Raw genomic sequence first — 21,660 nt, forward strand, 5'->3', positions numbered from 1 at the left:
GCATGGCAGCACGTGCCTGTAGTCCCAGCTACTTGGGAGGCTGAGGCAGGAGAATTGCTTGAACCTGGGAGGTGGAGGGTGCAGTGAGCCGATATCACACCACTGCACTCTAGCCTGGGTGACAAAGTGAGACTCCATCTCAAAAAAAAAAAGTGCTGGATCAGACTGGGCGTGGTGGCTCATGCCTATAATGCCAGCACTTTGGGAGGCCGAGGCAGGCAGATCACTTGAGCCCAGGAGTTCAAGACTAGACTCAACAACATGGTGAAACCCTGTCTCTACAAAAAAACAAAAATTAGCTGGGTATGGTTGTGCACCTCTGTAGTCCCAGCTGCTCAGGAGGCTGAGGTGGGAGGATCACCTGAGCCCTGGAGGTCAAGGTTGCAGTGAGCCATGACTATGCCCCTGCACTCCAGCCTAGGTAACAGAGTGAGACTCTTTTTCAAAAAAAAAAAAAAGTGGTGGATTCCTCAAGCTCAGTGTTCTTTGGTTGCCTTGCAAACACACTCCACACATGATATCCATCTAGGTCATATCACATTGCTCCCCTAGACAGGGGTGCAGAAAAACCAATGAATTATGCTATTGCTCATGTTACTTCCTGTGTCATAAGTAATAAAGTATTTTGCCTTGGACTCAGGAGTCTCATGTATTCTGCCAACATCCATGAAATACTAATAGTCTCTTATTAGCTTGTAGGTATAGTAAAATAAAATCCCAGACTCAGTGAGGACTGATCCCAGGGCTGGTCCAGAAGAAGTTAAAATGTATCTTTTACCAAAACATAAAGAAGTGCTTAGAGAAAGATAGGGACTCATCTAAAAAGATACAGAATTCAAGGTGAAGGGACTCTCACTGCCCAAATCTGGGACAATTTTATTATCAAATAAATGAGATTAGCAACTGATTGTAACCTGTCGAATAAGATAGGAACCCATAAATTTACACTGATATAAATAAATAAATCCAATGAACCGATGATATTTCTTGTGCTGAAAAAAATTGTTCAGAGGAAGTTTTAGAAGACACGGGCAAAATGACCTGCTCTCTATGTAGAATGAAAGACATTAATTCTTTTCTATTTGTTCCTTTATCAGAATCCATTCCCCATTTTCCAATACTTGTTTGTGATTCTCCCCTCCTTTCTCAGGCCACGAGTTCTGGATAAAAATCTCTGTTTCAGGGGTAGAACACATAACCCAATTCTGGCCCATAAGGCACACCATGCTTTGGACTATTTGAACTAGTTCAGGGATGAGTGCTTCACCTCACTGGTCCAATTAACGTGAATCTCAAAAGTTTTGTGGAGATAAGGGGGAGATTCTTATTTTTTTCCATTGAGATTGAACTTGATGTGAGTTTGGAGCTTCTCAGCCCTCTTGTCACCATAAGAGAAGAGCCTGAAACTTTTGTGGACACCACATACAGCCTGTGAATAAAGCTGATGTGTAGATTTGTCATGTTCTTTGCTGAACATTCTTAATATGTTTATAGAATTTTCAGCCTTATGAATCTTTTCTCTCTAAGGCAGAATTCAGAAAACTTACTCCTCTAGCCCCCTTTGCACCTAGCCACAGGTCTGTATTCTAGGTGCCACCAATAAGATGTATTCACGTAGACTTTCAATATAAAGTAAGAACATGGAAAAGGAGGCTCTCCTCAAAATTCATGTTTCTAGAGAAGGTAGCACCAGAAACATCTGGTTGTGAGGGTGTTGCTAGTAGTTTAAAAGTCAAATTACTAGAACAGAAATAACATCAGTGCTGGCAGCAGTATTCATTGCACTGAAGTTGAGTTCCTGGCAGCATTGTGAGGTATAGAATTTAGTGCTGGGTAGTAGCAATGGCAACAGTTTTCTCACCAGATCAGTTCTCTAGCATTTTTAGGAACATTATTTCTGGAAACTTAACCTTGAGCCTGATTCTTCTGCCTTTGCAACAGTTATACATTACTGCTATTCTTTCATTAAGCTCTTTTTCTGCTTATTAAGTCAGAGTCACTTTCTATCATGCGCAACTAAAAGTTTTCTCTGATTAAAATAAATTTTTTAAATTGGTACCAGGAGTAGGGTAATGAAAGTAACAGAACCCAAAATATGGCAGAAGAAGGATCTGATTATTATTGACAGAAGCTGATGAACCTCCTTATGCAGTTGCAAACATTTGGTCAAAGTGTTGCCTGCTCTGCCTTAAGAGCATATTCTGTTGGGAATATGGAATACAAAGAAATTATTGAAAATTTCAAAGTATTAACCTATGCTGGCCACTTCTTACCATTTTAACAGAGCCCTACAAGACAGATGATTGCCAACAAGAGCTAGCCAGTCTTCAAGCGAGTGGAAAAGATACAGCTTCGCTAAGGGAGGCACTATCTGACTACAACCTCTAATCTAAATTGACTGAGAATCCCATAATTTAAGTCTTGTGGGTTGAAAAAGCTCAAGTAACAGCACAAACAACAACCATAAAGCCACAGTGTCAGCAGGAAATTATATCAGTGCCAAAGCTGTTGTCTAGCACCTTCCCTTAAGAGTTTCCTGCCAATAAAGAGGGAGCACCAACACACAAAGATCAAATTAAAGGAGATGTTTCTCCACCCAAGGTTGCTATTTTAAATTGCCCTAAAGAATCAGCCAATAAACCAAGGGCTAAAGGGCTGAATAGGGCACAGAGAGAGACAATGGGTTAAAAAAAAACTATTTCGGCTTACATACTCTCTCTAGATGAAATCTTTTGTGGTTACTTACATATGGAAGTCTCTGAAACCAAAGACTGGATCTCTATTACATTTTTGAGGAATGTATATTTCCAAACAATCTATGATAGCTGTGACTGTTCAACTCTGAAAATAATCATTGGGGGTCAAACTTCTACCAAGAAGAAATGTGCAGTCCCCAGAAATGACATTAACCCCAATATCTTTTAGCTGTAGCTAAGGTGATAAGCAGGCAGTATCCTCCCACATCTGGTCCTGATGAGTGGACTGCACATTATTACTCAGAGATCCTGAATTTCAAGATGGATGCAGTAACTATCTTTGGACATCGGACTGTACCTAAAGTATATGTATAGAAATAAAGACAAGGGGATGCTGGGTAACTAAAAGGGTGAACTATGGTAGACATTTTTAATCGGCCACCTAAAAGCCATTCATAACCTTCTTCCTTACTTTTCTTGGCAGCAAACCTAAAATATTCACCTTCCCACACATCTTTGCTGCCAAGGGTGGCCATATTACCCTGTTCTGGCCAATACAATCTAAGGGAAATTACTGGATGGGGTTTCCAGGGAAGCTTTTTAAAAGAAATAGTTTCAGATGACATAAGTAAGGCAATTAACATTTTTCTTTCAAAAATATCAAAAATATTACATACAAAGTTGAAGACTCCTTCACCCTTCAACTCTAGTCTTTTACCCTCCCCTCATCTCCTGTTATCAGTTTAGACCTTTCTCATGCATTTGAATACAGAGAGAGAGAGAGAGAGAGAGAGAGAGAGAGAGAGAGAAGATATGTAGAGAAGATAATATTGTTGGGAGTTACCTAAATGGTATCATGCTGAGGGTATAACTCTGCAACTTGCTCTTCTTAGTAACATATATTTTGGAGATATTTCCATACCATACTTGTAGATTGATACAGTTTGGCTCTGTATCCCCACCCAAATCTCATCTTGTAGCTCCCATAATTCCCACATGTTGTGGGAGGGACCCAGTGAGAGATGATTGAATCTTTCCCTTGCTGTCCTTGTGATAGTGAATGGGTCTCATGAGATCTCATAGTTTTAACAACGGTAGTTTCTTTGCACAAGCTCTCTCTTTGCCTGCTGCCCTCCATGTAAGATGTGACGTGCTCCTCCTTGCCTTCCACCATAATTGTGAGGCCTCCCCAGACATGTGAAACTGTAAGTTCAATAAACCTCTTTCTTTTGTAAATTGACAAGTCTCAGGTATGTCTTTTTCAGCAGTGTGAAAATGAACCAATACATAGATCCACCTCATTCTCTTTACCGGCTGCATAGTTTTCCATACTATGAATGCTCACAATGTATTTTTTACAAATAATTTTAACTTTTATGTTAGATTCAAAGGGTACATGTGTAGGTTTGTTTCCTGGGTTTATTGTGTGATGCTGAGGTGTGGGGTGCAATTGATCCCATCACCCAGGTACTGAGCATAGCACCCAATAGTTAATTTTTCAATCCTTCCCTCCTCTTCTCCCACTGTAGTAGTCCCTAGTGTCTACCAGTGCCACCTTTATGTCCGTGAGTCACGTTGTTTAACTCCCACTTACAAGTGAGAACATGCAGTATTTGTTTTTCTGTTTCTGAGATCATTCACTTAGAATAATGACCTCTAGCTGCATCCATGTTGCTGCAAAGGACATGATTTTGTTCTTTTTTTATGGCTGTGTAGTATTCCATGTGCATATGTACTGTTTTCTTTATGCAATTCACCATTGATAGGTACCTAGGTTGATTCCATGTCTTTGCTATTGTGAATAGTGCTGTGATGAATATACGAGTGCATGTGTCTTTTTGGTAGAACAATTTCCACAATTTATTTAGCCATTTTTAAAACTAATGAACATTTACACTCCGTTTCAGTGTTACTATGTATTATTTACTCTTGGAAACAGCACTGCAATGAAAATTCTTGTATACAGTTCTTTGTGCACATGTGCAAGTATTTCTCTAAGGCAGATACTCAAAAGTGTAATTTCTAGGTCATAGGCTATGCACATTTTTAATTTTTATGTCCTTTTAAAATTTTAATAGATCCTGCCAAATTTCCCTATAAGGTGGCAGTACAAATTTATAGCTTCTCTGCAGTGCATGAGAATTCTCCACACTCTCACCAACTTACATTTTCTTTTCCAATCTGACGGGTGAGAAATGCCTTCTGGTTGTGTTCATTTGCAATTTTCTGATGAGCAGTGAGTTTAGCTTCATTTATCAGACTCCTCTCTCAACCGGGTCTTTCTTGGGGCCTCGGCAGCTCAGTGGATTCATATCAATGATCTGCATCATGTAAAGGGATGGACTTTGGAGTGGAAACAACAGAGTCGGGTCCTAATCTCTTTTCTGTAGTAACTCAGGGAAGTTAATGAGAATGATGAGGAGATTAAATGAGACAACGCATAGAAGTGATTTAGCCCAGTGCCTGATGCATCAAGAACACCCAAAAAATGCTGGTTATCCTCGTCAGTCTTGTTATTATTATTATTATGACTATTATTATGACTACCATCTCCACTTCTCTCATGTGTGATAGGTAGCTGCTGACATAATTTCTAGTGATCCCCACCCCATAGTATTCATGCCCTGTGTAATCCCGTACCTTGAGTGGTGGGCTAGTGTCTTGTTCTTAACAAACAGAATACACCAAAAGTGATGGAATATCACTTCCATGGTTAGCTTTAAAAAGACTGTGGATTTCATCTTGCTGACATGTTCCTATTGCTGTCTCTCTTCTTGTACACGTTGATGAAGCAAGCAGCCATGCTGGAGAGGCCCACATGGAGAGGAACTGAGGGAACCCTCCAGCCATCATGCAATGAGGAGCTAAAGCTGGCAGCCTACCAGGAACTGAATCCTGCCAACAACCATGTAAATAAACTTGGAAGCAGATCTTCCCCAATCCAGCCTTCTGATGACTATAGCCCAGATGACACCTTGTGTGCTGCCTATGAGATACCCTGAAGCACAGGACCCAGCTAAATCATGTCCAGTTTTCACATCTACAGAAATTGTGAGATAATGCATGTTGTTACTTCAAGGCACTAAGTGTTGGTGTGATTTGCTACACAGCAACAGCTAACTAATATATGATGTAAATTTCTTAAGGAAAAAGGCTCCATTAACCATCTTTCTTAATCAGTAACATAAAATTCAGAATCACTCCCTAAAACCATGGTAATGGTGTATCTTTTACTGAAATAAACCTATTGAATAGTTCCCAAAGACAAGATATTGTGAGCTATTTGGAAGAAAAGTGCTTCTGGGTATTTTCATAGCCCTTGGCTTGATGTGTCACCACATGTTTACAAAGGCAGAAGGCAAGGTAGTATGACTATAGGAGCAAAGGCTTGATGGCCGACGGACTTGGCTTGGCTTTCAAGTTCAGCTCTTGGTGGTGTCACCTTGGGCTGTGTCACTTCTCCTCTTGGAGAAGAGCCTCCAATTTCTCAACTACCCAGAGAGGTTAAAAAACGAAAACCTCCCCAACCACACGTGGTTTTACTGTGAGAATGCAGAGATATACAACATCCAAGCACCTAACCCTCAGCAGGTACAAAAATACTACTCATTTTTTCCAAGACTTTTTTGACCTTGACATTTCTGCCCCTTCACGAACAGAAAAAACACTGAAAAACACGTCACTGAAATGGTAAAGGAAAAATGCCAGCTCCGTTGAGCTTGTATGAGAAGAAAAGGGAGGCCCAGGCTTTGCCACAGGATTAAGAATAAAAGCAGATGAAAGGTGGGACTCTATCCAGGAACAGACCATGTTGAAAGGGAATCTTATCAAAACTGCAGTAAACATTTGTCCTCTCTTCAGCCTTGGAAAGAAAAAAAAGAGAGAGATTGGAGTGTTACCTACAAGGGTGAGGGTTGATTTTTCTTTTAACTTTTCAGCTAATCTCAGTCACCTTCTATGTAATGAAAGACTGAAAAATAAAAGTCTATCCGGCTTTGGAGGGACCTTATCTGGGGTACTTTTCCTACTTTTTTCCAAAAGAAATACTCTGTCTAAAACCACAAACCTGCACCTGTTTCCCTTGACTTAAGGGCCCAAAAAATGATGTTTTCAATTAGTAGATGCTTTTCTTTCCAAAATTGATCTTAAGACAGAGTTTTATAGCTAAAAAATTAATTTTCTTTCACTGCCCCAAAACCAAAAGGATAAGAAAGAAAGAAGAAATAAGGAAGGAAGGAAGGAAGGAAGGAAGGAAGGAAGGAAGGAAGGAAGGAAGGAAGGACCTCTGTTTCTTACCCCTTTTCCTAAATTTTTCACTGTAAATGTTCAAGCTTTTCCTCTGCTAGGAGCACAAATCCTTTGAAGTAGGAGTAAGAAACAGCCCAGGCCAACTCTGGCTGTGGCCCAGAGACGAGGCTCATCTGAGGTGGCTCAGGAAAGGCTGGTAGTGATGGCTTGAGTTTCAGTTTGGCCAAAGCCCGCTTCTGTCTGCTATCCTCCCTATCCAGAGGAGCAAATGCTGTCTAGACAGTCCAGCCCATAGATTATTTCCATTTCAGCTCCACTCCTTCTTCACCTGCTCGTGAGTGGTGAGAATTCATCGGTAAGAAGATCCTTGCATTCCCTGCACACAAGATCACCAGCAGGGAGAGGATGGGCGGGATGGGGAGGACCTATCTTTTGTGTTATGAAAAGCGGGCACTGACAGTGAATGACTCCGTGGGTCGTTCCTACCCTCCAGGCCCTCTTTGAGTGAAGGCAGCTTTGAAAACCAATCAGGCAGGTGACTTTTAAAATGGGGAAACAGGACAAGCATGGTGACTCACACCTGTAATCCCAGCAGTTTGGGAGGCTGAGGAGGGCAGATCGCCTGAGCCCAGGAGTTTGAGACCAGCCTGGCCAACATGGTGAAACCGTATCTCTACAAAGAAAAAAAAAAAAAGTTACACAAATTAGCTGGGTGTGGTGGCGCACACCTGTACTCCCAGGTATTCTGGAGGCTGAGGCAGGAGGATAACTTGAGCTCAGGACTTCAAGCCTGCAGCGAACCCTGATCATGCCACTGCACTCCAGCCTGGATGACAGAGTGAGAGCCTGTCGCAAAAAAAAAAAAAAAAAAAAAAAAAAAAAATGGGGGGACGGACAGGTTTAAGGAATCACAGTTGTATGTGCTTTTGTTCTTCTATTCTCCGTCCAAACAATGTGATCAGTCCAATCCAACAAGATCGACATTCTTACCCCAGAAGTGGAAGAGGCAGAGTTCCTTCCCACCAGCCACCAGAGCAGAGCCCAGCGCTCTGAGTAGGGTGGCTAGAGTTAGCAAAGAAAAATACAGGCTACCCAGTTAAATTTGAATTTCAGATAAATAACTTTTTTTCTACTAAAATTTTTTTTTCAATTATCTGAAAGTAGAATGTCACTGGGCATCCTGTATTTTATCCAGCAGCCCTCCCCATGGGGAGTTTGACTCTGGGAGGAGAGCACTGAAGCCACAGAGCAAGAGGTGACTCCCAGAGGCTTCCAGGCGGTCAACAGTCCAGGGGGCATAGCAAGACCCAGAGCCTGTAGTGCCCATGGTGGGAGTATATGTCCCATGGTGATGGTGCCAGTAGTGACCTGTGAAAGGGACCATCACTGGGCAGGGTCTTCCTCCTGCCTCAGTTTCCCCTTCCTGCCTAAAGGCCATCTCCAGCTTTCCTCTTGATCCTGAGAGCTACCTGATAATCATCCGCAAGATTCCTTCCATTGTTATGCACTCTTCACTGCATTTTTCCCAAATGTATCCTCTTTCCCAGTTCGTAGGCCGGTCCCAGCACAGCGGTGAGGGTCAGAACACCCCCTTGACCCAAATCCCTCAAAAAGGGCTGGCAACATCCCCAGGAGGCCACTTCTCAGGAATACAGGAGGCAGCTCTGCTTGGTCTTGACCTTGGAGAACTCAGCCATGCTGCAGAAATCTTCCTACTTGGCCCTGGCCACCTTCCTCTCTGCTGTTCACGGGCTCGTGGGAGAGGGGCCATTTGTCAGGTGGATTTTAGTGCAACTCTGGCGCTGCTGTCCCAGTGCCCACTGCTTTTCATTTGCCTCTGAAGGCTGATGCTGGCAGGGACAGGAGTGGGCTTTGCACTCCATTGTTTCCCAGGAAAGACTCCCTTGAGTCCTCTTTCAGCTCGACTGAGAGTGGGCCGATGGAGCCACTTGCTAAAGAATTCTGTGGCGCACGGAGCGGGAGACACAGCACCTGCCAAATATGAGAGAAGGCAGTAGGGCCTGCCCTTGTGGCTCTTTCCTAGAGGCCCCGCCCCAGTCAGCCCAGGACGCGCCCTCTATCCGGTGACTCTGACCCTCCATCCCCTCTTCACTGTTTCCTGCATACCACACTGTTTAAAAAGAAGGGGTCTACACCATGGCACACACTTGCGGTCCCAGCTACTTGGGAGGCTGAAGCGGGAGGATTGCTTGGGCCCAGGAGTTGGGGGCTGTAGTAGGCTGTAATTGCCTACCGCACTTTAGCCTGGGAAAATAAAAATAAATAAATAAATAAATAAATAAAAGCAAGGGATTTGGACCAGTACAAATTCAGGTTTGAACCCTGGCTCTGCCTCTCCCTGGCAGTATGATCTCGATGGCTATACCTTGATGAACCTCAGCCTTCTCATTGTCAAGTGCGGTAATAAATGAATCTGGTTCATGGGGTGTGGGTATAGGTGCAGTGAAATGACGCAAGTGAGGTGCTTAAACAGTGCAGAGGACACCCCTAGCCTTCCCTTATGCCCCCTCCTGCACAGTAGGAGCCTTACCCTATCCCTGGAGATAGAGTTTGCTAAGTGTGCCAGAGATCGTGGTCTTGTCTTCCCCATCCTGACCAGAAACTCACACACAAGTGTGCCTATAGGATGTTGCAGAGAGCAGCCTCAACCTGGCATGGGTGACAGTGAATCACAGTAACAACAAAAACCGATCCCATTTATTTAGTGTCTTTATGTCCCAGGAACTGCAGAGGGGATAAATCAATAACAAAACCCCTTGCTCTCATGAAGTTTACATGTTTTATCTGTCAATCCTCACATTTACCCTAGGAAATAAGTACTGTTGATGGGTTCATTTTACGGAGTAGGACACTGAGGCTCAGAGAGGGTGAGTGACTTGCCCAAGGCCACCCAGCCTAGTGAGTAAACTGGGATGCAAACCCAGGGACTCCAAAGCCTATCCCTTTATGACTGCTTTGTTTCACTTACGCTTCAGGAGAAGGCTGTGCAGTGGTTCCATTTTGCCAATGATGAAGGAAAGAGGCTCAGTCAGGTGAAGTCACTTGCCCCAAGTCACCAGGTAGGTCAAGCACAGAGCTTTCAGTGAATGCCAGTGTGTCTGACTCCACAAGGCCACGGGCCCCTCATCTTACCACTAGAAGGGCCATCTCTCAGCATCCCTGGAGGCAGCCAGCAGAGCATGGAGCTGAGGGTCCCTCAAAAGCCCTCTCATTGAAAGAGATCCCAATCCAACTTAGCGGCATTGAGGAAGGCAGCTGCACACCTAGAGGGGCCTCCTCCTCCAGACATGGCTCCCGGGACCACCAGGGAGCCTGCCCAGGAGGGAGATGCGGACCTTTCTCAAGCCCCATTTCTAGTTCTCCCCACTCCTTCCTTTTGGGAAGCCAATGGGCACAACGTCGACCACAGCCCCGCCGTGCTCAGCCCAGGCATGAAGTCTCAGGAAACCCAGCCTATCAGAGTGCTTGTTCAGTGACTCCTGCCCGTGTCTGTATCTGCTGGAAGAAAGCCACCACTCCCCGGAGCCCCCCTCTGGGCACCCCCTAACAGCGCCTGCCAACCAGTGAAGTGATGTCCGGAGCCCGATCTCCGCAGCCGCTACTCAAGGCTTCCCAAAATGATTTTTCCCTTCTGGAAAGCTGTTTTTTGTTTGTCTGTTTGTTTGTTTGTGTGTTTGATTTTGAGACAGGGTCTCACTCTGTCACCCAGGCTGGAGTACAGTGGCGCCGTCTTGGCTCACGGCAACCATCGCCTCCTGGGTTCAAGCGATCCTCTCACCTCAGCCTCCCGAGTAGCTGGGATTACAGACGCACACCGAGTCTCCTGGCGAATTTTTGTATTTTTTGTAGAGACGGGGTTTCACCACATTGTGCAGGCTGGTCTCAAACTCCTGGACTCAAACTATCCACCCGCCCCAGCCTCTCGAAGTGCTGGGATTACAGGCTTAAGCCACTGCGCCCGGCCTAGAAAGCCTTTTTCTTTTCTTTTCTTTCCTTTTTTTTTTTTTAACCCAAACTACATTTTTAATTTTCCCCTGCCAGCACCCCAGCCTACTACACACATTAGAAACACTGGTAGTAATGGTAGGTTATCCGGCCCTGTCCTACATGGCTTCAGAGCTAAGGTGGGAATTCCTGTTTAATGGAAGAGGCTAGTGCCAACTTGGCTCAATTTTTACCATATTTGCTACCTCTAGCTATTAGAATTAGACACACCTGGGTGTAAATACAAGCACTGTCTTTGCACATGGTGATTAAATTAGGGGTGGGCTATTTTAATAATTTGTTAACTAGTTCTTCCGTGTATTACTCAGGAATTTTAACTGTGACAGAAATCCAACTCAACTAGGTTCAAGAGGGGAAAAAAAAGGAGAGGCGGGAGGTATGTATTGGATCATGAAACTCAAGAGTCCAGGATAGTGTTAGTTTCAGCTTCAGGCACAGCTGGATCCAGGAGTTAAACAAAGTCAAGCCTTAGTCTCTTACCCCATCTCTGTGTTTTTTCTGTGTTGGCTTCTGTTATGTGCTGCATTGTGCTCCTCCCACCTCCAGTATGTCGAAATCCTAACCCCTGGTATTTCAGATGTTAACTATATTTTCTGATAGGGTCTTTAAAGAAGTAATTAAGGTTAAGTGAAGTCATTAGGTGGAACTTAATCCATTATGAGTTGCATATGGCCAGGCACAGTGGCTCACGTCTGTAATCCCAGCTACTCGGGAGGCTAAGGCAGGAGAATCACTTGAACCCAGGAGGCGGAGGTTGCAGAGAGCCGAGATGGCGCCACTGCACTCCAGCCTGGGTGACAGAGTGAGACTCCATCTCCAAAACAACAGCAACAACAACAACAACAACAACAAAGAAAACAAAAACAAAAACAAAAAAAAAGAAAGAGCTCCCAGGCAGCTCAGTGGAGAATGGCTTGAGAGGTAGGGGAAGATCACATCAGTGCACTCCAGCCTGGTGACAGAACAAGAGACTCCATCTCAAAAAAAAAAGAAAAAAAAAGGAGAAGAAGAAGAGGAGATTAGGACACAGACACATACAGAGGGAAGACCATGTCAAGACACCAGAAGAAGACAGCCACCTATCTACAAGCCGAAGAGAAGCCTCAGAAGAAACCAACCCTGCTGACATCTTGATCTTGGACTTAGCCTCCAGACTTGTGGGGAAATAAATTTCTGTTGTTTAAGCCCCCCAGTCTGTGATACTTTACTATGGCTGCCCAAGGAAACTAATGCAACTTTGTTGTCAAGCAACCTGTCTTCACATGCTGATAGCATGGCCCCTGCAGCTCCAGGTGGACATAACCAACTCAGCAACCTCAAGAGAAAGAATCTCTTTTCTGCAACAAGTTTAACAAAAATCTCAGAACTGAGTCTCATTGGTTGGCCTCTGGTCACATGTACACTCCTGAGCCAATCCCTGCAGCCAGGGGGATGGAAGAGGCTGATTGGCCAGACCTGAGTCATGTGCCACCCCTCAAGCTAGGGTGCAGTCTGCATTGGTGAAATCACCAGGCCACTGAGCAAGGGAGGTTGTTCCCTGGGGAAGAGCCCAGGGAACTCCCAGGGAAGTGCTAGGGAGGCTGAAATAGCAGTTCTCCACTTTCCCCTGCTTCTAATCTTCCCCCACCTCTCAAGCCATTCTCCACTGAGCTGCCTGGGAGCTCTTTCTTTTTTTTGTTTTTGTTTCTGTTTGTGTTTTCTTTGTTGTTGTTGTTGTTGTTGTTGCTGTTGTTTTGGAGATGGAGTCTCACTCTGTCACCCAGGCTGGAGTGCAGTGGCGCCATCTCGGCTCTCTGCAACCTCCGCCTCCTGGGTTCAAGTGATTCTCCTGCCTTAGCCTCCCGAGTAGCTGGGATTACGGGCACCCACAATCATGCCTGGCTAATTTTTGTATTTTTGTTGAGACAGGGTTTCGCCATGTTGGCCAGGCTAGTCTTGAACTCCTGACCTCAGGTGATCCGCCAGCCTCGGCCTCCCAAAGTGATGAGATTACAGGCGAGAGCCACCGCACCCTGCTGAGAGCTCTCTCTTCATTTAAAATCAGACTGCCCAAGCCACTCCTTCAGGAAAGGGTCAGGGTCTGGCCCTGCTGGCCTCTCCTCCACTTCCCCTCTCGGGAAACCTCCACCGCTTGCCACTCTTGGCACGTGACAGGCACTCTCAGCTGTTGGGCATCTTGCTGTGGCCTTCTCTACCTCTAACACTTCTCTGTTTCCTTCTCAAGGCCCACATCCAACATCGCTGTCTCTGGGAACCCTTCCCTTTTGAGGCAGACCCACCTCCTTTCCAAAGTAGACCTGAATATCATGATGATAAAAAGCTGGACACACTGCCTTGGTGCAGATCTGCTGGCTGTGTGACCTTGGGTAAGTTACTTACATCTCTGTTCCTCCATCTGCTTACTACCTAGTCCCCAGGGCTGTTGATTAATACATGAAAAGCACTTAGAACCATGTCTGGTACATGGAAAATGCCTAGTAAGCGTTAGCTGTTATTACCTCATGTTTGAACACACCTCCGCTGGAAATTATCTGTTGGCCCATCTGTTTCCCTTATCAAGTCTGCACATTCCTCTGAAGGAGGGCGTCTTTGCCAGCTCAGGCTGCTGTAACAAAATACCAGAAACCGGGTGGCTTATAAATAATAGAAATGTATTTCTCACAGCTCTGGAGGCTGGAAGTCTGAAATCAGGGTGCCAGCATGATCAGGTTCTGGTGAGGGCCCTCTTCTGGGTTAAGGCCGACTTCTCCTTGTGTCCTCATGTGGTGGAAAGAGAGCCAGGGAGCTCTTTTCAGTCTCCTTTTTAAGGGCATTGATCCTGTTCACAAGGGATCCACCTTCAAGACCTGCTCACCTCCCAAAGACCCCACCTCCAAATACCGTCACTTTGGGAATTAGATTTCAGCTCAGGAATTCGGCCGGGGATACAAGACTCACCCCATAGCAGAAAGAGAGCTTATCCATCACACTGGCTCCATGGTACTTAGGAGGTGTGGGCTGTGCTGTATCCCCAGCACAGAAAAGGTGCTTGGAATTTCATAACTATGAGTAAGCGAATGAGTGAGTGAGCGATTAGGCGAATGAGTGAATGAATACAGAGGAAGAGTCTTGGACAACAGATGGAACAAACTTCTCCCTTGATCTGCGCAAACCTCCACCTGTCCCTGAAACAGCCCTCAACCCTCAGCCAACCCCACCCCTTTCTCCTCGAAACAATTTTCCTCCTAGTCCCTCCTTCTACTTCATTCAGCCGAAATTCAAGTGCAAACCACCAGGAAAACCCAAAGAACGGCCATGGGATAAATCACCCAATTACTAATCAGGTCCATCCGCCCCACCATTAACCACTATTTTCCCTGCAAAAAGTAAACACGCCTCCTCCCCACCGCCTGACACGAGGGCCATTAAACCCAGGAAGGGCGTGTCTCCACAGCAGCCCAGAAACAACTTGAAAGTGGAAAAATGCGGTGGACTCGGTGATTCAGTGGTCGTTCAGATATAGCCAGAATGTTTGGTTTCAGCCGTGGCGGAAGCCTTCGCTCTCCTACTTTGTCTCCTCTAAGATCGGAGGGCGTGGGCTTTGATAGGACGCCCTTCTCAGGTCGGACGGCTTTGTGCTTTCCCGGATGAGTTTGTCAAGCCCTTGAGTTTCTTTCGGATTTGGCTCCTGCCCTGAGCTAGGCATGGGGTGCCCAGAGATTCTGGCGCAAAGCAGGTGAATCTGAACAGTGCTCCCCAAAGGAAGCTGAGGTGGTGCTTCAGAAACCCGGGAGCGCAGCCCCCAGTACTTGGGCGACACATTTGGCTCTGGCTTCTGGCAGCAAAGGCAGAAAGCGAAACACATGGGGTTGCATAGCTTGCATTTTCCAACAACAGAAAGCATGTTCAAACCTCGGCAGAGACAACATTTTTCCTGGAACCGGGCTCCAGAAGGAATGTATCAGGGCCCTGCGGGGATAAGAACACCAGGTGACAGAGTAGATGAGTCCTGCCCCTGTCCCCACGTTCGTTCGTTCATTCAAGCAACCAACACCTGTTGAACCCTCATGCTGCATCTGGCCTCGCCTGGGGCCTGCGGCCACAGAGAATGCGTGACACAGTCCCTGATACTCAAGGTTTCCAATTCTCTCCCTCTACCTCAGCCCCATACCCCCACTCCTCAGTTGATCACACCCACCCTCCCATCAGGAGCAACCATGACAGCAGTGTTACCCAAGTGCTGGATTGGACTTCCTCCCTCACTTCTGGAATGTAACCATCTGGAGAGGAGATGGGGGCCAGGAGCTGCCTAGGTCCCCTCCTGCCCCCAGCAGCCAGCCTCCCACTTCCTCTTTGCTAACAGAACCCCAAGCCTTAGGAGGTGAACCCAGCCCGAGGGAACACATGCTTGATCTAAGAAAGCTAGGTACTCCCATTCCCCTTCATTGACTGCTCCTTTCCCATTCCTTATAGCTAGAGACGGTCATGTGATCTAGTTCTGGTCAAAGACAGGCCTGGCCTCTGTGAAACTTCTGTTCTTAGTAAATGAGGAGCCCCTACTTTCTGCCTTGAACGCAGGGTCCAAAGACATGATGATCCAAGCTGTGGTAGGCCTCTTGACTGTGAGGGGATATGTCTGAACTCTTCAAGGAAATACATTGAGGATGGCAGAATAGAGAGAAAGAGAGAGTTTGATGCAACTTCAAATCATTGAACCAACCTAGGATTGACTGCCAGCCTGCACATATCTAGTATAAGATGTTGTCTGGGTGCCATGGCTCACGCCTGTAATCCCAGCACTTTGGGAGGCCAAGGCAGGCGGATCATGAGGTCAAGAGATCGAGACCATCCTGGCCAATCTAGTGAAACCCCCTGTCTACTAAAATACAAAATATTTGCCAGGCATGGTCACGTGGGCCTGTAGTCCCAGCTACTCGGGAGGCTGAGGCAGGGGAATCGCTTGAACCCGGGAGGCGGAGGTTTCAGTGAGCCGAGATTGCGGCTGCACTCCAGCCTGGCGTCAGAGCAAGACTCCATCTCCAAAAAAAAAAGATGTCTTGATTGCATAGTCCACTGTTAGTTGGTTAATCCTATTTGCTTACAGCCGAGTGCATCCCAATGAATACAACAGGTATACGTACAACGTAAAAGAATTCATTCCTAGGGAGACTACAAGGGGGAAAGTAAGCTCTGGGGTAAAATAATTCTGCCTTTCATGGTGGTCATGAAGTGATAGCTAACATTTATTTGCTATGTGTTTTTTTTTCTTTGCGAAGCACCTGTCTGCTATTGGTGTTACATGTTTTTGAAAATTCATTTTTACCTCTCCAAGCCCATTTCCTCACTGGATTTGTGGAAAGATGAAGGAGAGACTGCATGGGAAAAGGTTGGACATACTTTCTGTCTGGTTGGCTGCCTGTCTTGTTCACTGCACTTCCCCAGCACTAGATAAAGATTTTTTTTTTTATTTTGTTGTTTTATTTTTAGAGACAGGGTCCCACCATATCATCAAGGTTAGAGTGCAGTGGCACGATCACAGCTCACTATAACCTCAAATTCCTGGGCTTAAGTGACCCTCTCGCCTCAGCTTCCTGAGTGGCTGACACTACAGAGACACACCACCACTCTAGGCTATTTTTTAAAATTTTTTGTGGAGACAACATCTCGATATGTTACCTCAGCTGGTCTCAAACTCCTGGCTTCAAGCAATCCATCCCACCTCAGCCTCTCAAAGCACTGGGATTACAGGCATGAGCCATCCATAGATAAAATTTGGTAAAGAATAAAGCTCTTTCCTTCCCACCTATAAATCAGGACTCAGTAGTTATTGCCAAATGTGCCCCGTTGGTTAATTTGGATCCTTTTCTTATTCCTTGCAAGTCTCCATTGGCCATTTGGGCTTCATTCCTAGAATATATATATTTTTTGGGAGGTGGGGTGGCGGGGACGGAGTCTTGGTCTATCGCCCAGGCTGGAGTGCAGTGGTGTGATCTCAGCTCACTGCAACCTCCGCTTCCTGGGTTCAAGCAATTCTCCTGCCTCAGCCTCCCAAATAGCTGGGACTACAGGTGCCCACGACCACGCCTGACTCATTTTTGTATTTTCAGAAGAGACGGGGTTTCATCATGTTGGCCAGGCTAGTCTCAAACTCCTGACCTCAGGTGACCTGCCCGCCTAGGCCACCACACCTGGCCCACTCTTAGAATATTTAATGAAGAGTATCTTGATAAATGTTACCAAAACATTCCATTGACAAACATCAAATCAGTCTTTTTTTTTTTTTTTTGCTTGTTCCAAAGTACTTTCTCTATATATGATTGCACTGCCTGAGTGTTACTCTCTCTTTGCGTATGAGAAAACGAAAGCTTAGAGAGGTCAACTGACGTTCCCAAGGTCATTTGCTGATAACAGAATCAAAGGACAAGAGGCCAGGCTGTCTTGTGCTGAGCCCTGGCCTCTCCCCACTGCCTTGGGGTGGTGGGGTGGGACTAGCGGGGAGGTGATGCTGAGGGTGGTGTGGGTGATGGATGGCAGTGCTCCAGGGCCCTTCTTTAAGGAGGCCCACTCCTGCCTTTCACTTCCTGCTCCAGCTCCACACGCCCTATCATTGAAGCCTCAGCACTTTCACAGGCCTCAGAGGCCAACCCCGTGACTCCCCTGCTTCCTTCTCTGTCATCTCAATGCAGAGCCCTCACCTCAGCATGTTCAAACTGCAGGCTCGTGAGGACCTCCCGCGCAGCCGGGAGCATGGCTGGTTTGTCCCTGGATCCTCAGCACGCAGCGGGCAGCCCAGCACCAGTCAGGGCGTTGCTGCTCAATGCGCCCTGCCCTGACTCGATGCCTGTAGAGAGAGAGAAGGCTACCTGTTTACCAGGTGGAGAAACTGCGCAGGGAGAACACTTTTTTCTTAGAGACTTGGGGAATGAAGCGTTGCCTAAGGTGATACAACTTGGAGTCGGGAAAAGGGGATTTGGGCAGAGGCTGTGGAGGGGGCCTTGGGATGGAGAAGGCTGCAGTGATCCCAGCTCCCTAGGAAAGAGGGGATCTGCCTGTGTGCAGACCTTCCCCGCCCTAGGAAGCAGGACGCAGGCCTTACCTTCTGTCTTTGAGCCAAAAGGAGGGGGAGCCAGCACCTGAGTGTCCCATATGAGACTGCTTTGCCCCAGGAAGAGGGAAAATCCTGTGTCACTGCCAAGAAGGTCTAGCTAGCTTCAGTAGAGAAATCATGACATCCAGTGGACATATGTGTCATCCCCAGGCTCAGGCAATGGCCTCCAGCCAGGAGGCCTTCTAGGGCTGGGCCGACAAGGCATAGCGGAGTGAGCGCTGGGAGGTTGTGTCTGAATCCTGAGTTTGCCTCTTAGCTATGTGACTTGGGTAAGTCTCTTCCCCTCGCTGGGGCTCTGTTTCCTCCACTGAATTGGAGAGTGTCTAAAAGCACTGTTTGTGAACTGTGATGCAGATAGGTTCTCCCATGATCAGAAGCTGTGTTTCTTGCTAGGACTAGTTTCAAGGCAGTGCTACCTAGGAGAGGGAGGGCAAGCTTTGGCCTCATGCAGCCCTGGCTGAATGACGAAGCACATAACCATCTCCCCAAGCACTCCTGCACAAATGGCTCGTGGCTGCTCCCAACCCTACAGGCTGTTGCCGGGATAAGATGAGACCTGTTGTGGGTGCACAGGCAACGGCACTCCTTGAATATGGGGATGCAGGTGTTCCCACCCTGGGACACAGGATGGCAGTGCTGGATGTCAGCACCTGTGGAAACCTGTGGAGGGCCTCAAGGGATCCACATTTCCTGAGCGGGGCTCCCGCAGACCTCCCACTACATCCAGCCTTACATCTCATGGCGCTCCAGGGCCAGCACCAGACAGAGGTCAAGGCCACCGTTTGGTAGAGCAGTCATCAGACCCAGGGAGCCAGGCTGGAGAGAAGGGGCAGAGCCAGAAGACAGTCCCCCACCCCCCAACATCCCACCTCCACCACCACCTAGAGAGGGAGGAGGAGTCTGGGAGGAAACCTGAATTATAAACCCAAATCAGAGCTTAAGTCCCTGAGTTCCAGTCAGAAGAGAACTGGATTAAGCAGCTTGTGGTGAGGCACACGGAGGGGGTGGGAAACCAGAGTTAACTGCGTTCTGGACACGAAGTTGCATTTTTGCACACCTGAGTTTGTGTCTGAGAAATAAATACTCTCGATTTAAGCAAAGCATCTGGACATAGTAGGCCCTCAGGAGAGGGTGCCTGCCTTTCTGTTTCCTTTCTGTCCATGAAATGAGCTCCAGATGATGCATAACCCCACAGATCCACCTCCCACTCCCGGCAGGTCTGCATGTGAGGTGTTCAGCCATTCATCCAGTTCACCTTGATTTCCCAGAAGAAAAGGAATGTGCATGGGACCGTGACCCCTCTGAGGTGAGCCCAGTCTGGGCATGAGACAAGTTCTCAACACGAGCAATAACTTGGTTGTGCACCTACTATGTGCTGAGCACTTCACAGGCAGCCTCTCCTCCCCCAACAGACCTGAAGGGAAGTATCGCCTGTACCGACTTTCCCCCCTTTGAGGGGTCTAATGTTCTTTCAAGCTGCATATGCTTAGGAAGTTGAGGCACTGGAGTTTGAGCCTGGTTTCTGGCCACTGCCTCCCAATAAGGACTCTGGGCTTAGCTGTATTCACTGAACCCTGGCTGTGTTCAGGACCTCATGTTGCCACTGCACAGTAAAACAGGAAAAGTGAACATTTATCCCACAAGTCTTGCGTGCCAGACACAGGCTCTGTGCTTTCTCTGCATTCTTTCATTTATTCCTCACAAAATTCCTGTGATCTACTCTTTCCTCCCATTTTGCAGATGAGGCCGCTGAGGCTCATGGACGTTACAGAACTCACCTGGGGACAATCAGCCACTCAGCAGCAGGGCCGGGGCCGGCCCAGGTCTGTGCAGTGTCAACGTCCTCACTCTTGGCCACTCTGTGATTCTAGGGGAGAAGCCATGCTGTAGAAGAATCCAGCTCACGCCTTGACAGGTTACAGTGACCACATCCAGGAGACCTTTAAGGCCTTAACTGTGCCTTTCAGTTCCTACCATCATCATCATCATTATCACCACCAACCACCATCATCATCACCTATATGCCTGAAACTGGCATATTCTTATGCCATAAACTAGAAAATATTTCATTTATTTTCCCTTCTTTAACTAGCTTTGTGACCTTGTATAAGTAACCCCACCTCTCTAAGCCTCAATGTTCTCATGCATGAAATGGGGCCTGTAAACTCCATTTGCAAAAGGACAGTGAGCTGTTGTTTTCATCCCCAATCCCTCTCCTCCCTGAACACGCCCGTGAAGTGCCCTCCACCCCTAGGGCCTGGATTCTGGCCACCAGCTCTCCTGTCCCAGCTTTTAACGTTGGTCCCTGCAACAGACCAGAACATCTGCCTGTGAACGCCATGGAACTCTGCCCCTGTGCTGGGGTCCTGCCAGCAAAGAGTTTAAACAAACAGAACTGGGCAGAAACGAGATGGTCCGTCGGTTGTAAAGGGTCGCGCCTCATGCGCGCACGCTCGGGTTTCATGATAATCCGAGTGATGGTTCTCCTGGGGAGGATTAGGAAGAAAACGTCAGGGGGCTCTGCAGGGAGCAAGAAAAAGCGGTCGTGTACCCAAGACAAACACCGCCAAGAAAGTGGCCTTTGCTGACCAATAAACCAAAATTTGGGAGGGGGTGGGATTGGGGTACTGGAGGAAAGGAAAATTTGGGGCTCTGTCCAACTCTTCTAGTGCCTAAGTCAGACCTTCACCAGCAGGAGACCTTTCCACTGAATTTGTGGAGGGAGATTACAACAACCCCAAACCACTGTGGTAAGAGGCTGGCGGGAGCTCCTGCATGTGGGGGAGGAGGAGTAAGTCCACATGCCCTCCAGAGCCAGGCAGGTAAGCCAGGAGGGGCACATGGGACACAGCAGAGCACACACAGTGAGCCACAGCAAATGACACTGGCCTCAGCATTGGGAAGGCATTAGGGAGTGGTGGGGACTGTGTCCAGCTGGAGAAACACACCCCACCCAAAGCAGGCACCTGGGACTGAGCTGCAGCTCCAGCCAGTCTCTGCCAGGCAGGAATGTAGGCCCAGTGGTGCCAATCTTCTCTGACTTTTCTTTTTTCAAGAGAAGCAGAAAAGAACAAATTTTGATTTTTGATGTGCAGGTTCTCAATTTTTAAACATTGGCAATGAGTTCAAATGGTTTTTGACATACTATGTGGGCCAAGCAAAATATATCTGTTAGCCAAATTTGACTCACAGGCCACTGGTTTGCAATTTTCTAAAGTTTTGATGCCGTAGTAAAAGCAATGGGTCCTGCCTGGATTCAAACACCAGTTCTCCCATCTGCTGGCTGGGCAACTTTGGGCAAGTCCTCTAGCCTTTCCAGACCTCAGTTGCTCCATCTGTAAAATAGGGATAATAGTAGTGTCTACTTGATAGGATATTTGAGAAAACTTCATGAAATCGTGTCATGAAAATTCCTTGACATTCCTCTCTCTCTCTCTCTCTCTGGAAATGTTAGCTTTATTACTAATGCACCCTCTGCAGGCCCCCTGGGGGAATGGAAGATAAAACAGTGGCAATGGGCAAAAACGGAGGTGAGGAAAACAGATCAAATAGGCAAAACGGAGCCAAACCAGAAAACGCTGGCCAAGCATTCCCTTACTCGCT

Source organism: Trachypithecus francoisi, unplaced genomic scaffold (assembly GCF_009764315.1).
Source record: "Trachypithecus francoisi isolate TF-2019V2 unplaced genomic scaffold, Tfra_2.0 Lachesis_group2, whole genome shotgun sequence".
In the NCBI taxonomy this organism is placed as follows: domain Eukaryota; kingdom Metazoa; phylum Chordata; class Mammalia; order Primates; family Cercopithecidae; genus Trachypithecus; species Trachypithecus francoisi.